The sequence below is a fragment of the Cricetulus griseus genome, assembly GCF_003668045.3.
Source record: "Cricetulus griseus strain 17A/GY chromosome 1 unlocalized genomic scaffold, alternate assembly CriGri-PICRH-1.0 chr1_1, whole genome shotgun sequence".
Lineage (NCBI taxonomy): Eukaryota > Metazoa > Chordata > Mammalia > Rodentia > Cricetidae > Cricetulus > Cricetulus griseus.
Genome location: NW_023276807.1, coordinates 157617494 through 157639860, shown reverse-complemented (window position 1 = coordinate 157639860; position 22367 = coordinate 157617494). Strand labels below are relative to the sequence as shown.

The 22367-nt window shown below is 44.2% G+C and overlaps 1 protein-coding gene across 3 annotated transcripts in view; it reads right to left on the bottom strand.

Annotated features, from left to right (window-relative positions):
- Shroom3 (shroom family member 3) overlaps positions 1 to 22367 on the bottom strand; it is a 103780-nt gene that overhangs the window by 65016 nt on the left and 16397 nt on the right. The window contains exon 2 of one of the 3 annotated variants that reach the window (XM_027388436.2): positions 21099 to 21256. The exons of the other annotated variants lie outside the window; for them this stretch is intronic. The gene's annotated coding sequence lies outside the window, so the exon portion shown is untranslated. The remainder of the gene's footprint in view (positions 1 to 21098; positions 21257 to 22367) is intronic. 3 annotated transcript variants of the gene reach the window in all.

Here is a 22367-nt window from a genome sequence, read left to right as displayed (position 1 = left end):
TGGGTAATCATTGAGTGTGTGTTTTTAGAGGAAGAGAGCTAGGTTGTTCTGATTCCCTCTATTGGATTCCTGGTAGCCCCACCTTCCTCCCATCTGGTGCCATTCTCTGGCAAAGCAAGGATGAATCATCACAACCCATAGAAGCTGTAGAAGAATCCTCTAGTTCAGGAGCTCTCAACCTGTGGGTCGTGACCCCTTTGGGGGTCGAATGACCCTTTCACAGGGGTCACATATCAGATATTTACATTACAATTCACAATAGTAGCAAAATTACAGTTATGAAGTAGCAACAAAAATAATTTTATGGTTGGGGTCACCAAAACATGAGGAACCCAAAGGGCCACAGCATTGGGAAGGTTGAGGACCACTTCTGTGGTCAGAGGCATGTTTTTTCTTCCACAACAGACATAACTTTTTAGAACTAACACAGAAGGGCAAGGAGAGCCTCAGGGAACAGAGGGAGTCCTGGCTGGAGGCTCTGTTGAACATTGAGTGGAAGCCAGCAAAATGTGTGCCTGGGGTACCTGGGCTGGGGAGAGCTCACCCTTCCCACCATCCTACTACCTAGTGATTTAGAACAGGCACAGCCTGGTCAGAGGTCTGGTCAGTATGAGGAGGTAGGAGACACCACTGTCCCAGCTGGGAGCATGCGCATGGGGAGACAGCAGCCCAGAGACCAGAGGTATATCCTCTCACTCCCTCTGCAACACACACACACACACACACACACACACACACACACACACACACACACACACACACACACACACGGTAGTGGGTGAGAGGGAGACAAAGACATCTAAACTTTGTCCAGGCTCCTTTGAACAGAGTTGCTAGAGGCTAGACCAGCCCCTGAGTTAGCTGCTAATGAGTGTCTGTCTCTTATCTAAATGAGATCTCCCAAAGCAAACTGCTCAGGTTTTAGAAAAGAAACTTTCTATTCTGATATGCCAGTGGCTCATGATTTGTACCCAGCAAACAATCAAAGGGCTTCCCCAGTGTATCTGGTATCTGCAAGTTCAAAAACATAGCTATGGTTATCTTGCCTTACAGTTCTGTGTCTGTATGTAGTAAGTTGGAGAGAATGTTTGTGTCCGGGAAATATTCCCAGGGCTGTTAAGAGATGTCCTGAAAGTCTGGAGGCCAGAGCATCAAACAGCATCATGGGTCAACGGGGTAGTGTAAGTAACTAGGAAAAGGGTATGTGATCAACAGACTCAGAGAGACAGTTGGTGGACAGTGATGGCCTTCATGCCATCAGCGGGATTCAGATCACTGAAACCTTTGTCCCAGTGTCATGGCTGGCTGTGGTAGAAGTCCTATTGCTGCATACGGGGAACAGGCCCAATAGGAAATGATGGGTTCATTAACCTTGGCCCTAGGCCTTTGCCACTAAGGTAGAATCACATTCCAGCAGAGCCAGCTCAGAGTGTAGACTCCAGAAACAGCACAGACAATTGGAGCCCTGGCTGCAGTCCTTTACTAGGTGATCTTAGACTTGTCACTTCCCTCAAGTGAAGTGAGGAAGTAGCTTGCCTCAACTGTGAGGCAGGAGCTTAGCATTGATCTGACCCACACAGCTGTTGGTGTCTTAAATCTGATACTTCACGGGGGGGGGGGAGTGTGCACACACACTTAGCACACTTAGAACAGTTCTTGGTATAAAGCAAATGCATAGTTTACTCTTAGCTCCTTTTAGCCTTAAAATCATTGCATTTTTATGGGGAGAGAATGATGATTGTGTTGAGGAATTATTATATCCAACTCATGGTATCCACGTAAACGTTCTTCCCCCTGTAAAATCTCAAGAATGAAAACCCACTGTGTGATGTCATTAGCCAGAGGTAGAAGTCTAGCTGCAGTTCAGACAACTAACTCTCACCAGCTGGTACTGATTCTGCTGGTTTGTGCTGGAGAAAGTGTTTTTCCTTTTCAACCTTGAAGCTCTTAGCAGTGTTGATGAGAACACCTCCCAGCTGCCACCTCCCATGAGAGTCAGCAGCCCTTGGAGGAAGGTGAAGTGCTCTTGGTATGTGAAGGGCCCTGACTCTGAAAAGGCATATGACCTAGGTGACAGTGCAGCTGGCCCAAGACCTTGCAAAGTAAGACTACACCAGTGACAGGTCCTTAACAGCATGGGTTCAACCGAAGTGCATTCAGATCCTGCTACATCCTTGTAGGGAGAGTGAGCACAGGGGAGCAGGAGGCGGAGTGTGTAGGGCTGGACAGGATCAAGCCAGACAGTGTTCAAAACCCCAGCTGCCCCTGCCAGTGAAGATTTTTAACTGTTGATGCCTAGAAGACTTGAAGACTGAAGTCTTTTGGGGGATATGTTTTTTTGTGTGGACTGTAAATTTTCTATTTTTAAAAAATACATAACTTATTTTTATGTTCATTGGTGTAGTGCCTGCATGTATGTCTTCGTGAGGGTGTCAGAAGCCCTGGAACCAGAGTTACAGATGGGTGTGAGTTGCCATGTGGGTGCTGGGACTTGAACCTGGATCCTCTGGAAGAGCAGCCAGTGCCCTTAACCACTGAGACTCTCTGATTTTTTTCCCCAGAAAAATATTCAGGCTTCTTAGGACATAAATAAAGATCCGGATAGGTTTGGGGAGGAAGGGCAACATGCTGATTTATAGGTAAAATAACCGTGACAACTGTCATTGGTTTTCCACCCATTTTTTTAACAGGCATGGTTGTCATTTGGTATATCTGAGGACAGGTTTCTCCTGCTCCCACCCCTCTGCCAGTCTGAAACTGTGGCTATTCAAGCCCATGTGTAAAATGCATGATCTTTGCATATAACCTCCACACATCTTCTCTTAGACATGCTCAGCTCTAGATGTCTCATAATTAACACCTAATCTGATAATGAGATACTATGTAAGTTGCTGTTGTCCTTTGTCATCTGTGGAATGATGAGAAACAGTGTATGTGATGGGTACTGTTGCAACACCATGGGCCCGATTCCAGTTGGCTAATTTGAAGACCTACTGTTCTGTGTCCCTGTGTGAGCACCTGCCTGATCACTAGGTGGGAAGACAGTACAAGAGATAAGCTGAATGACAGACAGAAGCCTGGGCCAGGAGGTGCCCTGGATTGGAAATCACCAGCTTGCCTCCGAGGCAGTAGGTACAAGTTGTGAAGCCAGGCTGGGGTGTCTGAATCTAATCTCATTTGATATATAAGGAGAAAGTGGAGGCAGGTGATTCTTTGGCAAGCTGGCATGATAAATAACAAAATGACCTATAGATATCTGTCCTAATGACTAAAAGTATCATGTTTCCCCACTGCCTGCAGACCTGTGACTCACTGTTTCCCTGACTCATCGAAGGCACCAACAATTACTTCAGAACTACACAAAATAACAACAGCAAACCAGCTACGTGTTAAAAGAAGTGTGGTCAGAGATTTGGCCTTTCATATCCTTCCATCCTGTCAGGACCCTGGGCTTTTCACAAAAGACCTGTTGTTACTTTTCTTAGCATCAAGACATATACCCCATTATACTTCCTTTCTTACTCCCATGTATGAAGTCTTGGATGCAGACACACTTTAAACGTAAAGGCCACCAGCATTGTTGCCATTCAAGATCAGTGCTTTAAGGATACCTCCACAGTGAGGAAAAAATAACTTCAAGAGAGAGATTTTTATTAAAAAGAAAAGTTTCTGGGGTAAAGCAAATTTGGACTTTAGAGAGGAAAGTGACTGTGATGACTGATCGCAGCTGAGGTGTGGAATGGACTGCATCCCTGATTCGAAAGGGGTGAAATCAGGTTTTTACCACCTACTTCATTTGTAAACTCTAATATTTATGCTTGAAAATAAAAACTTTCCACCAGCAAGCTGCCATCCTTGCTGGTCTTAAAGGGTTAGCTACTTTGCCTTTCAAACACAAAACAGAAGAACTGGATGCGGCACCCTTGGGGCAGTCCCGGTTTCTTTAAGGAGCCAAAGCACTGCCCCTATTCTTCCAACACCTGCAGGCAATGAGCCTCTAAAAGGGATTCTAGCTGGCCCTGGCAGTGACTCTTCCTGGAGTCATCTCCCAGGATCCCTTTCATCTGTTTCATATCACAGCTTACTCTATACTTTCATATGCAGATTCTGGCCACAGTCTTTCTCTACTTCCCAGCTTATTTGTTCTTAGGCTCAACTTTCTCCTTGTAGGTGTCCAGGAAACTGTTCCACTTCCAAGCCGGATGTCAGTGTTATTCCGCATACCTTAGCGCTCTTGCCCAGGAACCAGAAGATAAAGTGGTAGAGAATTTTTTTTTTTTTAAGTTCTTGTAGCCAGCACATTTGGGAGGCATCCAAAGGGTGCTTATGTTGGCTGGAGTCAAAAAGGTCACAGATGCTCAAGCAGATCTAACTGGCTCTTGATTGCCATTGCCTCATGGGAGAAATCAGGACAACAACAGACAGACATGCTCAGAAAGGTGACTGACTGTGTTCACATATACAAAGCCCAAGCTCTGTATACTTGACGTCCAGTCTGTACAATAATACCTAAAGGTAGCAACCACCAGTCCCATTTTACAGAAGAAAACAAAGGCCAGCTTAAAGTGAAGGGACCAGCTCCCCTTTCGGCAGCCATAACGGCCAAACACGTGCTTGTCTGACCTTGTTCTAGACACTAGAAAGTCAGATGCCTGCCTCGTGACAAGGAACCAATCAGAAGTTAGCTGGTGGTGCTATGCTTTACGACCCTGAGTGTACTTTACGGACAAGCGCACAGCAATGACTCACAGAGAATAGCAACCACCCTGGGAGGGCCTATGGGCCATAACAACCAGTTGGCCAATCAACACAGGGCAAGCCCTCCAAGCCTGGAGGCACACCAATCCTGAGCCTGTGCATACCCCTAGACACTCCCCTTACACTACCCTATAAAGATTTGTATGCAGCGGTTTGAGCTGTCTTTGCTAGCCATCCACCATGGTGGGTGGGTGAAAGACCTGAGCTAACATGGGGTTAGCTCGTTAAATTCTCATGCAGTTTGCAGCAAGCTCTCGAATCTGCCTGGTGATTGGGGTGACCGAGGTCGTGGCCTGGGACCCCAGATACCTGAGTTTTCCGGGGGTCTAACAAAAGTAACTTGGAAGTCCATCAGTGAAGAGGGGAGAACAGGAATGCTAGTTCCAAATCCAGGCTTTTCCCACACCAGCCTGGGTAACCAAAAAAACTCAAGAGATGTTGTAAGTGAAATCATTTCAATGAGTGGACAAAGTGTGTCCATCTCTTAGAGGGAGGAGTCAGGTGGACACATCCTTTTTTCTCTGTAGGCAAAGACCACAGCTAACAAGAACATCAAAAGAAAACTATATATAAACCATTTTACTTACAAATCTAACGGGAGATGAGTAGAACCCATAATCTATTCCTCTTAAACAGCAATGCCTCCTCCCAAGTGCAGGGCACTTTGCCTGATTCCATCTACATTAGTGCAGCTACAGGGGACAGCTTTCAAGGGACCTTTAATGACACAGATGGTTACAATTTGCCAGCATTCCCTGGTTTCTAGATTACCTGCCTGACTTGTGTTTCCCTACCCCAGTCTCCACTATGAAAATACTAGCCGATTTCCTAGGTTCTGCGTGTGTTCCTTTCTCAGAGGCACTTCTCTGGTTCTTACTGAAAAAAAAAACCTTGGAATATTCAGAAAGGCACCGATAAGCATACTGATACAATTCACACAAAAGTCTCTTGGGGTTTGGCAATGGCTCAGCCATTAAGAATTCGTGTTGCTCTTGCAGAGGACCCAGTGTCAGGCACCCACATGATGGTGACAACCGTCTGTAACTACGGTTCCAGAGAACTCAACACTGACAAAATACCCATACTCATAAAATGCTACACACACACACCCACACACACACACACACACACACACACACACACACACACACACACACAGTGTTCTGAAAACAGGGAATCCACCCCATCCATCCCTGATGCCCCATGGTATACAGCACATGTAGGTAGAGTTGAATTAAGGTTCCCACAGCCCATGCAAGGAGGACAGCTCAATAAGAGAACAATTAGCAGCAAGCCTAGGCCTTGGGTTTCGTTCCCAGCACTGCAAAACAAACGAAACAGAACATACAACTTCTTGTTAGAAGCCAGTCTGAGGTCTGTCTTTAGAAAAAAAGTTTCCCACATCACCAAACAAAGCCCCGTTGCCTCGCTTTTGCAAGCACAGGTTGCCCTCTTTGTCCCCCCTCATTCTTTCGAGATTTCTCCTCACCTGCTCTAGCCATTTTTTTTTTTTTTTTTGAGTCGTGAACTAAGTTATATGGCCATCCTGAATTCCTAATCAGATGAACTGCAGAACTCTGTCTCAAAGGTGCTACTACTCACTGTTCAGGTTACTGAGAACGACTTGGATTTTGAGCAGGGTCTCTGAATGTTCTTTACCTTTGCTGTCCAACCCCTTCTTTTTCAACATTTCTTGGGGGATGGGGCCACACATGTCTGCCGCAGCATGTATGTGGAGGTCAGAGGAAATGTGAGGGACTTGGTTCTCTTTCCACCGCGTGGGTCCTGGAGATTTAACTCAGGTCATCAATGCCTTTGCCTGATGAGCCATTGTCGGCCCTAATCCCTTCTTGACACTAAAGAGCCTCAGGATCATGTCACTTTGTTCCTCAGTCTGTCTGTCCCTGTCTGCCCGCTCTACTGCAGTATGTCCCCATGGCCTTGACACCGTCACAGTGAGCCCCTTCAAGGAAGGGATCGAGTGTGCTTACTTATCTAGAATGGAACCCCGGCAAATGTTCTGTTGGAGATTTAAAACTTCCAACTTCACCAGGCAAATAATGCTTTAAAATCTGTTTAAGGTGAAAATCCTGTTTCACTAATTGTCAGCTGAGAATTCTCCTATCCATACAACAATTGCCAGATTATGAACTTTTTTTTGTTTAATCTAGCGTAAGATTCCCACTCTTTCTAAATAGGGCATGTCTCAGTCTTTGCTTAGCTCGCTTTGTTCATCCCTCCCGCCCCTATCCACACCCACCATGTTTATCTCTGGTGTATAGTCATACTTGTGTCTGAAGACTCTGCTTTGGTCCATAGTCACGTTTGTGTCTGAGGGAGCACTGGTCTCTTTCCCATGTGTAGGAATGAAAAACCATGACAGGCCTTGAAGCTTCCCAGAAGGAACTGTCTGAGCCAGTGATTTACAGCCTTGGTTTCCTTATTAACTGACTGCCAGACTTCAGGAAACTGGAGCCAACCCAAGTGGGGCCCCTGGCAGCTGCTGGTATGAGCCATAGCCTGGAGACCGGTGTGTAACAGTTTCGGAGAGCAGAGGGCTGGGAGGGCTGGAGTAGGGTGGGGGTGGGGAGAGAAGGAAATGTGTTCCAGAATCCTCATAGGCACTCTAGCTAAGTAGGGAGGTTCTTCTTCTTCACAGTTAGCAGACACTTCCATATAGTGCTGTGTTAAAGAGAGACCAAGAGGCTGCTGGATTTCTGCCTCCCTCAATATCTAAAAAATATGTGGTAGGCAAACAATGAAACAAAACAATAACCTAGAGAAATATAGTAAGTAATCAGTGTTACTGGAAATAGGTATCTCTTCATACACACACACACACTCACCCATCTACCCCTCTACCCCTCACACACATACACACTCACCCCTCCACACACTCACCCCTCCACACACACACACACACACACACACACACACACACACACTTAAAAACCTTTACTTCCTAACACATAAAAAGTTGAGGACATTATACAGATTTTAAAAGTCCATCTTTTAAACTAATTTTACAATGACAATAAATCAGGCAACTGGAGTTACACAGTGAATAGAAAATCTTGATCTGTTTTACACATGTATTCTATATGCTTCACCACAATTAAAAACTATTTTCATCTTAAAAAGAAAGAACAAGAAATAAGGAAAAAGGAAATAGCCCAGTTCCTTCATGATATCCTGCTACTGGGCTATAAACCGACCACACTCCCATCCAACTTCCAGCCTTCTAGCCTGGAGCATAGTGGTTACATTAAAATAGTCTTCTTTATATGTAGACAAAGCAGGGAAACACAGAAAGACATGAGTTTACAGAAACAGAAGGGAGAGCTGACAACCGTCTTCTTGGGAACCTTGTCACTCAACCCCTGGCCAATAAGGAATTTTTAACGTTACTCGTGCAGAATGGAGGAAGTTTCTGAAAACTGAGATACTAGTCTATATTAAGTTCCTGCTATGTGATTCCAACTTAAAAGTCTCTCAGTGACCCAGGGAGCATAGTCATTCCAATGAGCAAGAGTGGAGGAAGGACTCCAACTCCCTGCTCCCTAAGCCTTCTCTCTGCACCCATCCCACCCCATGCCAGTATAGTGGGGAGCTGAGCAGTTTCTATAGTCTACTGTAATGCTGGGAAGGATTTGTTTTTCAGTCTGGCCCAATTTGGAGTTATTTTTCTTTTGGAGATGGCTGAAGGGACAGGCAGCAAACGTTCTAACTAATGCTTCCTTTAGCTCTGTGAATTCTAAGATGAAGGCAATGTTCATGAGGTATGTGACAAGCTCCACTTCATGCCAAGGATATTCTTCTCCACACACTGAAACTTACTCCCTTATGAAGAATAATGAAACCAAGGACTGGAGAGGTGGCTCAGCAGTTAAGAGCACTGGCTGCTCTTCCCCGAGGAAGAGCTGGATTCAGTTCCCAGCACCTACTTGGCAGCTCACAACCATCCGCACTCCAGTTCCAACAGCTCTTTTGGCCTCCACATATGCCACACATTTCTGCAGTGCACAGACATACATGCAGGCAATTACTTACACATGTAAATAAATTTTAAAAATTAAGGAAAGTGAAACCAAAGCAACTTTTTTACAGGAGGGGGCGCAAGTGCCCATGTGCTACCCATGAAACGTGCGTGTGACTTGTGTTCTTTGTCCTTACCCAAATCAGTCGTGGAGTTAAAATGTCTGTCACCCAGCTTGGGGTAATAGAATGGTACAGAGTGAAAGGAACTTAGAACTTTAAAAACATACAGTTGGGGGCTAGAGAGATGGCTCAGTGGTTAAGAGTGCTTGCTACTTCAGAGGGCCCAGTACCCAGGTTGGGCAACTTATAAACTTGTAACTCCAGCTCCAGAGAGATCTGATGCCTTCTTCTGGCCTCCAGGGGCACCTGTACCCACATGGCATACACCTGGACACACAAAATACATTTTAAAAAATAGAAAAAAATCAAAGTAAATCTTAAAAAATACAGCTGTGGAGGCTTCCATACTAAAGATAAATTTTTTTGGTGTTTTTTCTTTTTTTCCTCTTTCTAAAGTATATTACAATAGACCCCGCCCTCCATCCTTCCCATTTTTCTGTCCTTCCTTCTCCTTTGTTTTGATGTTGAGTCAGAGTCTATATAACCCAGGCTAGCCTCAAACACACAATTTTCCTGCTGCCGACTCCCAAGTGCTAAAATTTTTGGTTTTTCAAGACAAGGTTGCACTGTGTAGCCCTGGCTGTACTAGAACTCTCTCTCTGTAGAGCAGGCTGGCTTCAAACTCAGAGATCCACCTGCCTCTGCCTCTGCCTCTTCCCAAGTGCAAGGGACCAAAGGCATGGGCCACCACACTTGCCCTGGCTCTGGCTATGTCTTTATGTATATAAATTTATCTTCCGGGCATGTTTCATTGACTACTCTGTCAGGGTGCTCTGCGATGGAATCTTGGCCAGCAGACTGGAAGAAGGCCTCCTCACCTGGACTGAATGAATGACACCCAGAGGCCTGGACTGAATGATTGATTCCCAGAAACCTGGAGTGAATGAATGACACCCTTTTATAGTGAAATTACAGACTCTGTGGGAGATTGAGAGAAGACAGGTAGGTGGTCCAGAGAAGGGAAGACACCACAGATGAAGGAGGATGTGACAGAGCTGGTGGCACAAAGGCCTGGCAGGCCCTGAGCAAGGAGTCCTCCCAGGTCCTACTATGGAGTGAGAAGTCTATCCTGAAGGCAGCTGGAAGCCATTAGAAGTCTTTAAGCAGAGGGACAGGATTACTTTATAGAGGCCACTGATGGAGATGAGCAAGGCCAGGGGTCAGAAGGCGGTTGGGACACAGAGTACAGCCTGGAGGTGATGGTGGCCTTGTGCTTGGAATGTAAACTCCACTAGGCCAGTGATCTGTCACCTGGTGTCCACTTTTGTTGTTTGTGTCTGGTTTTCACACTTAACTTGGGGCTAGGCTTCTAGTACTCATACCTAGCACACAGGTACCTCTTGAATATTTGCTGAGCAAAAACGAACAGTTGAATGGCTGAGCTCAGCTGAGGCCAGGGTTAAAGGACTGCTACAGAAGGGGTGAAAAAGAGGAGAGGTGCAAAGGACAGGGCCTGCCAGTCTGCCTTAGCCATTTAAACAGCCATATCCCTTGGTGCATCTGTCCTTAGACGTCTGTATGATTCAATATGAAGTATCAAAAACCTTTTCTAGATAACATGATCTTCTTAAAAGTACATGAATCAAATTTCCCCATAAATTAATAGCATTTTGCAGCCATCACCATATTCCAATGTTAGGATAATTTCATCACCCTGAAATTTCTCATCCCCATTCTTGCTTCCACCTTCAGCCCCAAGTTATCGACAAAACCTCTCTTCAACTCCACAGATTTGTCTTTTCTAGGTCTTTCAAAGAAACAAAACCACACAAAATAGACTTTCAAGTGGCTGCCTTTCACTAAGTATGTCTTTGAGACTCATCCATGTTGTAAAGCAATCATCAATAGCCTGTTCCTTTTTATTGTTGAATAGTGTCCCATTGTATTGATGTACAACATTGGTTTCATATATTTACCAACTGATGTAATACGGCTTGGTTGTCCCCATCTTTTGTCTGTTGTGAGTAATGTGGCCTTTTACATTTATGTGCTTGTCTGTAAGTGGTCAGGCAGAGAGAGTCTGTTAAATTTGACTGAGAACAGAAGAAAGGGTCAAGGAGGAGGCCCAGATTTTTAGCTTAAGAAACAGGATGCCAAATTTATGGAGCTAGGTGCAACAGAGGAAGAGCTGTGATGGGGAAAATGACATCAGTGTGACACAGTCACTTGTGACACCTGGGTGGGCACAGCCAGTGGTGCCAGCGTGGTCTTGGAGCCTTCTGTTAGCGTCCTCACAATACCTGACAAACCTGTGCCGTCAGTTTGAGCAGTCAGTTCTACGTTATGATCCCCTTCTTGGACATAGTCATAGCAACGCTGTGTGGCACTATGATTCTCTGTGAATCTGACTACAGAAGAAATTCATATAACTTCCTATTAAATGATCATTTTGGTTTACCTGGCAATTATAACATCTGCCATGTACACAGCTCTTCCTTTTCATAAATTGTGGTGGGTATAAATAACAAAGTGTACCTTAATAACAGTTCAGGGGCAGGAAGTGCATTCAAAGGGCTGTCCCTTGGCCAACATTCTGCCACACAATTCTTTTTATCTTGCAACTCTCTTGCCCATTAAGCAGTCCTTAAATCCTTCCATGTCCCGCCCTCACCAACTACTATTCTACTTGGCTGGCCCTGACTTCTTTGAGTATATGTACAAATGGGATCAAACAGTATCTGTTTTGGTAAGATTGGAGTGTTTCATTTACAGTAACACCCTCAAGGCTCATTCACACTAATAGGCCACTGTACATCATAAATTGATGAGGGTCTGTCAGGATAGCTGTGCTAGTTAGTTTTTTGTTTTGTTTTTGTTTTTGTCAACTTGACACAAACTAGGTTGATCTGGGAAGAGGGGACTTCAGCTAAGAAGATGTCTCTAACAGATGGGCCTGTAGGCAAACCTGTAGGGCATTTTCTTGATTAACAGTTGATATGAGAGGGCCCATCCGCTCCCATCCCTGGGCTCTCCCATCCCTGGGCAGAGTGTATAAGAAAGCAGCAGAGTGAACCATGAGCAAGCTATGAGGAGCAAGCTAATAAGCAGGATTCCCCCCATAGACTCCGCTTTAGTTCCTGCCCCGTTCACTTCCCTCAGGACTGTGACCTGGGAGTTAAAAGATAAAATAAACCTTATCGTCCCCTTTAGTCATGGTGTTTGCTGACAACCTGAGTTCAATACCTGGAGTTCACATGACTGTGTTCCAGCCTCCACATGTACTCTGTTGTTGTATGCATGTGCAATGCGTGCACACGAATGCAGACACACACACACACACACACACACACACACACACACACACAGTAAAAGTAAAGAATTAATGAGGTAAATAAAGCCAAAGTACTTTATGAAATCCATCACTATGCCAATAAAAACTATAAAATGAGGAGAGGGCAGATCTTTAACTCAGGCAAGCTGAAATACACAAACCATCTTTATAATACACAATCACATAAATCTTCAGCTACACTGTGTGAGCCCAGAACCTTCTCTAACTTGAAGAAACACTAGGTGTCACTGAATTTCTGAATGCTACACAGACAATAAAGAACACGGCACATTTTTTTTTTGGAGGTCTTTGAACATGTCCCTTTAAATCATTGACTGCTTCAGCCCAACATTTCTCTTCTTTCCCCATAATCCATGGGGTCACGCTCTGACCCGGCTCTGTTTGGTTCTGTGATAAAAATGTCTAACTGGAACTTCACAGTGCACTTTAAGTTTTCTGTAATATGCAGGGTCAGGCAGGTCAGCGCTGATAGTGCAGGATTTCGGGACAGCACTTATCAGAGATCGAAGGGATGACATGGAGTCAGGCTGTCACACCTGATGGCAAAGAGAAAGACTATCCCAGCAAGGAACATGGAAAAGTTTTGAATTTTGTGTTATAAAGGAAGGATATAAGCAAGGCCCAAGCATCTCAAAAAAACAAAACAAAAGCCAGGCAGTGGTGGTGCATGCCTTTAGTCCCAGCACTTAGGAGGTAGAGCAGGTGGATCTCTGTGAGTTCAAGACCAGCCTGGTCTACAAGAGCTAGTTCCAGGACAGCCTCCAAAGCCACAGAGAAACCCTGTCTGGGGGGGGGGGGACAAAAACAAAAACAAAAAAAAAACTGCTCTTTTTTACACATGGACAAAACAGACAATTTTTGGGAAAACACCAGAACAGGGCAATGTAGCTATTCTATCAGACTCAGGAAAACTGATAACACATGGGAGGAATTAAGATAATAAACTCGGCAAGCTTCAATAGCCATAAACACTAGTAAACACAGTTGAACTGTTGTAGATGGAACACAAAGCAAGAAGTCTACAGGACACACAGGCAAGGGTCACCACACCTGGGATAGCAATGTACAGTTGGGCCTTCCAGCACCTTCTCTCCTCCAAGTGGCTGGTTCTCCTGACAAGACCATACCTAGGTCCAGGGTGCTCCAGGAATGCCACAGCTTCCTGGTACACCTGCCCAGATGCCACACCTGTAACTGGTATGGAAGGTGGGTCAAGAAATTAAACATAAGCTATCAAAAGTAGGGAGATAGGAAATTGAACCGAACTTGCCTGGATGCCCGTCTGGTCACATTGGCTGAGTGTGGCATGAATAAGCGCCTCTCAGGTAGGATTGCTGCCAAGTTGAAATGATTCCTCCATTTGAGGCCCGTGGCAGAAGACTGTTATTGCTCAAGAACACATGCAGTCCAGTCCTGTGTTATTATGTGGGCAATAAATTTATCCTGCCTAATTTTGAATGGCATTGGCAACTATAGTAACCAAACAACAACTAGAAAAGCCTAGAATTTGTTTAGGGTGGGGATACTGGTCAATGGTTTTCAGTTTGGGCTCATTTAAAATAGCCTTTAAAACAAGACTTAGTTGGGAGTCCTGGGACAGGGGAAGTGGGAAGACTATTGCATGTATAGAGCTAGAGTTGGTTTTTAGTTCGCATGAAGTTTCAGTCTTGCAAGGTAAGACACTGGAGATCCATTCCTAATGCAAAACACTATGAATAGACTTAGTTTTGACAGTGTGGAGATGAAACCCAGGGCCTTGCACATACTAGGTAAATGGTCAAAAATACTTGACAGTACTGAACTGTCCAGTTAAAATTGGCTGGGTCAGTAACTAATGTTATGTGTATTTATTCATGTGTTTCTTTTAACTACAATTAAACAAACAAAAGCAAAGATCACAGAATCTCAGCAATGACTCCAAATCAACTGAACAATAATTCCTGAGAATGGATTCTAGGCATCACCATTGTCATTAATCATTTAATAATAGCACAGACATTGTTACCCTTGAAAGTTTTGTTAGGATCCTTACAGGGAGGCAAAAGAAACAGACTGGGGGCTGGAGTGGTGGCTGGAAGGCTATGAACACTGGCTGCTCTTACAGAGGACCTGGGTTTGCTTCTCAGCACCCACTTCTCACAACCACTCATAACTCCAGTTCCAGGAGATCCAATGTCCACTTTTGGCCATTGTAGACACCTGGCATGTGGTCACTTACATATATGCAGGCAAAACACCCATACACACAAAAATGTGATCAATAACGAGTGTTAAAATAAAAATAAGATTATTTGATTGGGAGTCACAACTGTCAGTCAACTATATATTCTGGCTACATAAACTGAAGAAGAGTCACCAATCAGAAACAACCTCACAGAAATGATACAAAGGTTCTGACAATGTGTGGCTCACATTGTCTGGCAAACTGCCTCTTCCAAGTAATCTGACTTTAAAAATACAAAATGTTTTCTTTACTTTCTGAGGCAGCAAGATGGCTCAGTAGTCCAAAGTGTTTACCAAGCAGTCTGTGTTGGATCCACAGAACGCATGAGGAAGGACAAAATGACTCCCAAAAGCTATCCTCTGAGCTGGGCCAGGCACCTTTAATTCCTACACTAGGAAGACAGAGACAGTCAGATCTCTGTGAGTTCGAGGCCAGTCTGTTTCTACAGAGCCAGTTCCAGGACAGCTAAGGCTACACAGAGAAACCCTGTCTTGAAAAACCAAAAAGAAAAAAAAAAGAAAGAAAAAGGAAGAAAGAAAAAGAAAAATTTGTCCTCTGACCCCCCAGCATGCACACACTCACCTATTTCAGAAAGATACACAATAATAAGAATATGCTTTTAAATCATACATTTTTGAATAAGCTAGTCCATGAGAAAAAGGGTATTCTCTGAAGTTATAGGAATGCTGATAACTACAAGAATCCCATGCAGCTCACCCACTGTGTAAACCTGGCCTGCTATCTACAGCTGCCAGGAAATGGGAGCCAAGCATGCTCGGGTACATAGGCCAGATAAGAAACTATTTGGACAAGGTGTCTCAAATCAGCACAGGAGGTAGACTACAGAGGAGTAGGAGCTTTGGGGCAGAAACACACCAGGGGGTGATGGATCACTGGAATGTCTTCATTTGGGGGGGTTTGATTTTAGTGTAGGAAACATGTCAACAAGGAACAAAATGAACTGTAAAGTCTCCCACAATCTCTTCTCTATAACACATCTGCTTCACTTTTTATTTTCTCTTTTTTATAACTTTGCATATTTATAAGCATAGTGTACATTTTAAATGTGTTTTCTTTTTGTGTGGTTGTTTTGAGACAGGGTCTCTACATAGTCCTGACTACCCTGGAGCTCGCTATGTAGACCAGGCTGGCCTTGAACTCACAGAGATCCTCTTGCCTCTGCCTCCCTAGTGCTGGGAGTGAAGGTGTATACTGGGCTTCATTTATTTTTTTTTTTATAACCTTTTTTACAAACTGCCATATTTACAGTAAGATTCATGTGAGTATATAAATGAGTGTGCTTGTTTGTTTACCACAACTGAAAAGTGTGTGTGTGTGTGTTGTATGAGGAGCAATGTCCACCTTATTCTTTTGAGGCAAGGCCTGCCACTGAACTGGAGATAGGCTGGCAGGCACTGAGCCCCTATGATCTTCCTGTTTCTGTTCCATTTACCCTCCCCCCCCCCCCCAGTGCTGGGGTTATGAGCATGCAAATGGCTATCTATGCCCAGCTTTCTAAGTGGGTTCTCAGGATTTGAACTCTGGTCTTCCTTCTTGCACAGCAAGCATTCTTAACTGCTGAGCCATTTCCCCAGCCAGTAAGGTCTTTTTTTCCCCTCAGTTTTGGTTTTTTGAGACAGGGTTTCTCTGTATAGCTATGGAGCCTGTCTTGGAACTCACTCTGTAGACCAAGCTGGCCTTGAGCTCACAGAGCTCACAGAGCACCTGCCTCTGCCTCCTGAGTGCTTTTATAAAGGGTGGTTTATGGTTTACAATTGACAGCTTTTTGTTTGTTTGTTTGTTTTTAATACTTCCATATTCAAGTGTTAAATTTTTTTATTATTTCTCAGTGCTATTGGTTTTTTATTCTTTGTAAAACTGACATACAAAGTAATGGGTCTTATTATAGCAAGTCCATATATACTTTGTTTTTCTTGACACCCCCACCCCCACTCCGCCGGTCCTATCCGTCATCCTCCTGCCTTCTCCTGCTGGCCCTCTTCATTCTCCAGGGAGCCCCCCTCGGCTCTCATGTCACATGTATTCTGTCACCCTCTTTTTATCCCTCTCCAGTTCTCCCTTAAGACCTCCTTTTCTCACTTTCTATCCTCTCAGTATTAAATATTAAAAATTAATTCAGCTGGGAAGGGAGAGATGGCTTAGTGGTTCAGATCACTGGCTGCTCTTGCAGAGGACCCAGGTTTGATTCCCAGCACCCACACAGTGGCTCACAACTATCTGTGACTCCAGTTCCTAAGGAGCCAATGTCCTCTCTGGCCTCTTAGGCACCTGGTACACAGACACACAGGCAGGGGAAACATTTATACACATTAAAACAAACAACAACAACAACAAAAAACATGGTTTGAAAATAATTCCACTAAAAACAATGATGTAAGCAGGCATGGTGGCATACACACCCGTAGTCCTGTCTGGCCTCAAGCTCACAGAGACCCACCTGCCTCTGCCTCCTGAGTGCTTTTATAATGGGAGGCAGGAGGCTCGCCAGCTCAAAGGCAGCCTGAGCTGAACACCCTGCCCCTCCCCACCCAACACACAAAAAAGAAGTAACTCATGACCTGAAGGATGGCTTTAAGAACAGGAGGGCTCTTTCCACTGTCCTCTGAAGAGGCAGACAGGTCTCTGTCTCTATCTCTGTCTCTGTCTCTCTCTCCCTTCCTTCCCCCAATAAAACGTCCCAATTTTAAAAAAAAAAAAAGGAAGAAGAAGAGGAGGAGGAGGAGGAGGAGGAGAAGGAGGAGGAGGTAGAGGAGAAGGAGGAGGCCAGATTTAGTGGCACAGAGACAGGTGGATCTCTATGAGTTCTAGGCCAGCCTGGTCTGCTTAGTAAGTTGTAGTCCAACTGGTGTTACATAGTGAGACCGGCTCAAAAAGAAAAAATTAAATAAATAAATAAATAAATAAATAAATAAATAAATAAATAAAAGAGGAAGTGAGGAGATAAGAGGGGAGGGAAGGAGACAACACCAGGAAAGGAGATGGACAAAACTCAATAAAACCCAAACTGCTGTCTGGGCCAAACAGTGCCTGGCGTAGACCTACCACTGAGAGCCTGCACACTAGTCAAGGCTCATCAGGTTCTGTGACTTCACAGCCTACTCCTCTGGGATTTATTGTGAAAATTAAGGCTTACAAAGACTGTCACAAAGGTGCAGAGCCCCTCGATCCTACACAAGTCACACACAGAATGGACACTCACTCCCAAGATTTTATCAACTGAGCAGGGGCCTGTCACACCCCAGTGCCTCCTCCCGCCCCGGTTCATTTTAAGCTGATAAAGATAAACTTTGCTAGAATACATTGAGCCAGTTGAACATTTTTTTCTTTGTAACTCGGGAAGATACTATAATCTATGTGTGATTGTCAGTATCTCCTAGATTGCCAGAGACTTAAAGATTGACTTAAGTCAACAACTAGAGGTCAGCAAAGGATCAGGGGCAGATGCCTTACAATAAAGGGCCTCTGAAGACAGCAGATGACATTCTAGCCAGGAATCTAGAAACATGGTTTTCAGCACTAACTCCTCTGACTCTCACTTGATCGACCTGAGAACTTTTCAACTTTAAATTCTCTTATCCTGGTTACCAAGTTGAAGTACCAGCTTCCAGAGCCAGATGTGATGGCTCACACCTGTAATCCCAGAACCCAAGAGGCAGAGACAGGAGAACCCATGCAGTTCAAAGCAGGCCTGATTTACACAGTGAGTTCCAGGAGAGCCAGGGTTACAAAGCAAGACCCCTAAGACCTGCCTCAAAAAAAAAAAAAAATTGTAACCAGTTATAAGACATACAAGAAGGGCATTGGTGACACATGCCTTTAATCCCAGCACTTGGGAGGCAGAGGCAGGCAGATCTCTGTGAGTTCGAGGCCAGCCTGGTCTCCAGAGCAAGTGCCAGGACAGGCTCCAAAGCTACACAGAGAAACCCTGTCTCGAAAAACCAAAAGAAAGAAAAAAAAAAAAAAAAAAAAAAGACATACAAGAAAATAACATAAGTCATTTAGGTCAAATCACTTAAACATTTTCTAATCATCATTAACTTGTGTTGGAAAAGACCATTACACTAATGAACTTTAAAAAATGTGTGTGTGTGTGTGTGTGTGTGTGTGTGTGTGTGTGTGTGCGCGCGCTCGCGCGCACGCACATGCACCACATGCACCACATGCACCACATGCACAGGCCTGTGCACCCACAGAGGCCAGAAGAGGGCATAGGATCCCCTGGAACTGAAGTTACACATGTTTGTGAGCTGCCATATGGGTGCTGGGAACCAAACCCAGGTCCTCTGGAAGAGCAACCAAAGTGCTGAACCCTGAGCCGTCTCTCCATCTCCAACACTAGTGAACTTTAAATGAGGAATTATTAAAGGCAAGAAACAAACAAAAAAAATGGTAAGAAATAATTCTTGAAACCAAGATATTTATGGTTCTTAGGGAAGGAAGATATTCAGGTTGAAAATCCTTACTCCAAAATTCTTAAAATCTGAAATGCTTCAAAATTCAAAACGTTCTGACCACCAACATGACACAAGTCCTATGACACAAGTAGAAAATTGCATACCCAGTCTCATGACAGGTATATATGAAATATAAATGAATTATTTATTGGGTCCTCAAGGTATCTGCTATGTAAATCCAAATGTTCCAAAATATGAAACCATGACAGGTCCCAAGCACTTTAGATAAGAGACAGTCAATCTGGACAGAATTCCTAAGCTTTAAGAGCAACTGTTAGCAGCAGGCGGTGTTGGTGTTAAAGTGCACATATATGCTGTTGTGCCAAATTCTAAAGATGGCGCCAAGATTCCTGGCCCATACTTGTCCAACACAACACCAATTTAGGTACTGCCAGGATGGGGAATTACAGACTGAGGGTAGAACTCAGTGGAAGAGTGTTTGTGGCAAGATGCAGGGTGCAGGAATGAGGGGAGGGTTGTTGGGGAATTGAGTAGAACTTGTCCAGAAGCAACCTAGGCCCCTGAGCTTGGAGGACATAGCACAGTGGTGGAAATGAGAGAAACCCTCTCTCAACAAAAAAGAAGATTCCAGAGAGTGTATGCTGTGTCCTCATCCCCACCAAATGAGTAAATAAACACTAACGACAAGTAGATGTAAAGATTGTCTAGGCGGGTCTGGCCTAACTAGGCATACCATTTGAAAAGCAAATCTTTCATTTTCCAGCTGGCTGCAGAAGTCAGTATTCTAAGCAGGGAGGGTCAGGGTGTATCTTACAGGCTCGGGGGCAGTGCAGGCTGACTCTGGGAGCAGAGTTAGCCTTGATAACAGCCAGTAAAAAGATGGAGACTTTCCCCAACAACTGTAAAAGTGGAACTCAACCAACAACTTGAATAGGTTTGGAAGTAGATTCTACTTTAGATTCTCCAGGTAGGAACCAGCTCAATGTACACTTTGATTTCAGCTTTTTGAGAGCCAGAGCCGTAACTGAATCACAGTGATTTCTAGCCTAGAAGTGTTAGCTTGCTTGCACATGTCTGCTGCTTTCAGACACCCTGTCTGTGGTAGAATTCTTTACAGTAACAGAAAAGGAATACAACTGCCAATAGTTGAAAAGATTGTGGGAAAACAGAAACTAGTTTATAAAGTGATCTGAGCACTTCAGAAGATGGAATTGAAGTTTCTTATAGTCAAACCTATATCTGCCCCATGGTTCCCCATTTCATTTGCAGGTATTTACTTAAGAGAAATGAAAACATGTATCTATAAAAGATTTGTTCACTAATATTCATAATTGCCCCAAACTGGCCACGGGTCTCATGTTCATCAATAGGAGAATGAACAACAATGAACTATGAACAAACACATGATTGAAGTTCAGAAATAATGAAGGGTGAGTGGAAAACACACAAGACAGGAGAGTGCTATTTCATTTAACGAAGTTCAGAGAGACTGAGGGCGTGGCTGGGATGCTAGAGTGCTTACCTACATCCACCAAGACTGGTTCAATCCCAAGAACCTCATAGACCACACATGGTGGCACATACCAAGACTCCCAGCATTTGAGAAGAGGAGAAAGAAGAAGAGGCTGCTCTTCTAGACTAGGTAAAAGTATTTCTAGGGTGAAATGAATGAGGACCGTGGACACCTTAGGCGTCCATCTGGGGAGATGAACATGGTCTACATCTTGTCAGTGATCAGACTACACAGATGGGTAGATAGATATTCATTTGTAAGGACGAAGGTACAAACATTTCAGATTGTAAATTACCTGTCAATAGAACTAGTTCTAAGTAAGTTGGAAAAGGAATTCAACACTATATATTCTAGCCTCTCACATGCAAAAACATCTACTTTCTGGCTAGCCCTGAACTTATCTTTTCTCACTTTGTAAGAGGCTTCCCAAAGCCCACAACAGCTTCCCAGGGTTTATCTGGTTTCCACTCAGGTGTTTATGTAGGGATCTTAAACACAGACAAGAACCTCAGGTTAAACTCTTATTTATCTAACCCAGCAGTTTCTAAACCAAAACAACCACCACTAAGACAAGTGAGGTTTTAAATTGTGCACTCCAGTTTCCCTACAGAAGCCCAAGTAGCTGCATGGCAGGAAGGAAAGAATTCCTGGCCCTGATACTTAGCCAGGTGTCTTGGGCAAACTTTTAGACACTGTCCTCAGAAGCTCCATACTCACCAGGAGTGGTGCATGGGACCCTTTCCAGTGAGTTCTCATGAGGATGAAGTCACCAGGGAAAGGAGGTGGGTTGCAGGATGGGCCATGGGTATCGACAAGGAAAAAGAGACAATTGAATAAGACAGCTCGCTGGGGAAATTCCCCTATTAGGTGGCAGCCTAGGAGGAAGGGAATATGAATGAGATCTCTCCTCAGATGAGTCACTTTTTGTTGTTGTTTAATCCAAAGGATCATCCAAAAAAGTTTTATTAAGTGAGTCAGTGGCGGGTCTGGCTTCATGTATCACCAATAGTTACAAATTATTAGCTGTTACAAATTCTCTAATCCTTTCCAAAAAAAAAAAAAAGATTTATTATGAAATGACACAATGTGAAATTGAGTCCCTGGGTCTTGTTTCCATGTGTAAATGTGATGTGTCTGATGCGTCAGTATTACCACATGCCTGGTTTTGAAATTGAGAGATGTTTGATAATTTGCCTTTGAGTTGGACTGAGACTCCTCACTTGGTTTCTCCCTGCCCCACCCCACCCCCACAGAGGTGGAACAGAAAGGGTGTTCTGCACATCCATGAAGGACTAACACTTGTAACAACACATTGTTAGAAGTTACTGCTTAGCTCTCTAGAACTCACTGGACCAGAGGTCTTCAGGACACACTTTGTCTTGTTTGTTGTTAATCTTTCATCTTAAAATTGTTTTAAAAGTCTCTCTCTCTCTCTCTCTCTATCTCTCTCTCTCTCTCTGTGTGTGTGTGTGTGTGTGTGTGTGTGTGTGTGTGTGTGTGTGTGTGTGTGTGTATGTGTGTGTGTGTGTGCCCCAGTGTTTGCCATGTGTGTCTGGGTGTCTGTGGAGACCAGAGGGTATTGACTCCCCGAAACTAGCGTTATTGGCACAGTTGTGAGCCTCCTGGCTAGGAACTGAACTTGAGACCTCTGAATGCACTAACTTATGAGCCATCACTTCAGCATCTTTCCTTGCTTTCTTGAGTAACCCAATGCTTAGTAGGTAAAAATAAACAATTTTAGTCTTGGTCTTTTCTGTTCTGGTCTCCATGGAGATGAAAACCAGTACTACTACACCTTACCATCTACCTGAGAGCACTTGCTCACTGCTGGCTCATTTCCACCCAGTAAGTCTTCTTCGTTTGATCTCATCATTCCGTCTTCTCCTCAGGGAACCTCTGTTGCCCAAGTGTCTGTGATGACTGGGTTCCTTCCTTCTGGGGCAGTGAATGTAAGTTACTGAGCTCTGTCATTTGACAGTCCACTTC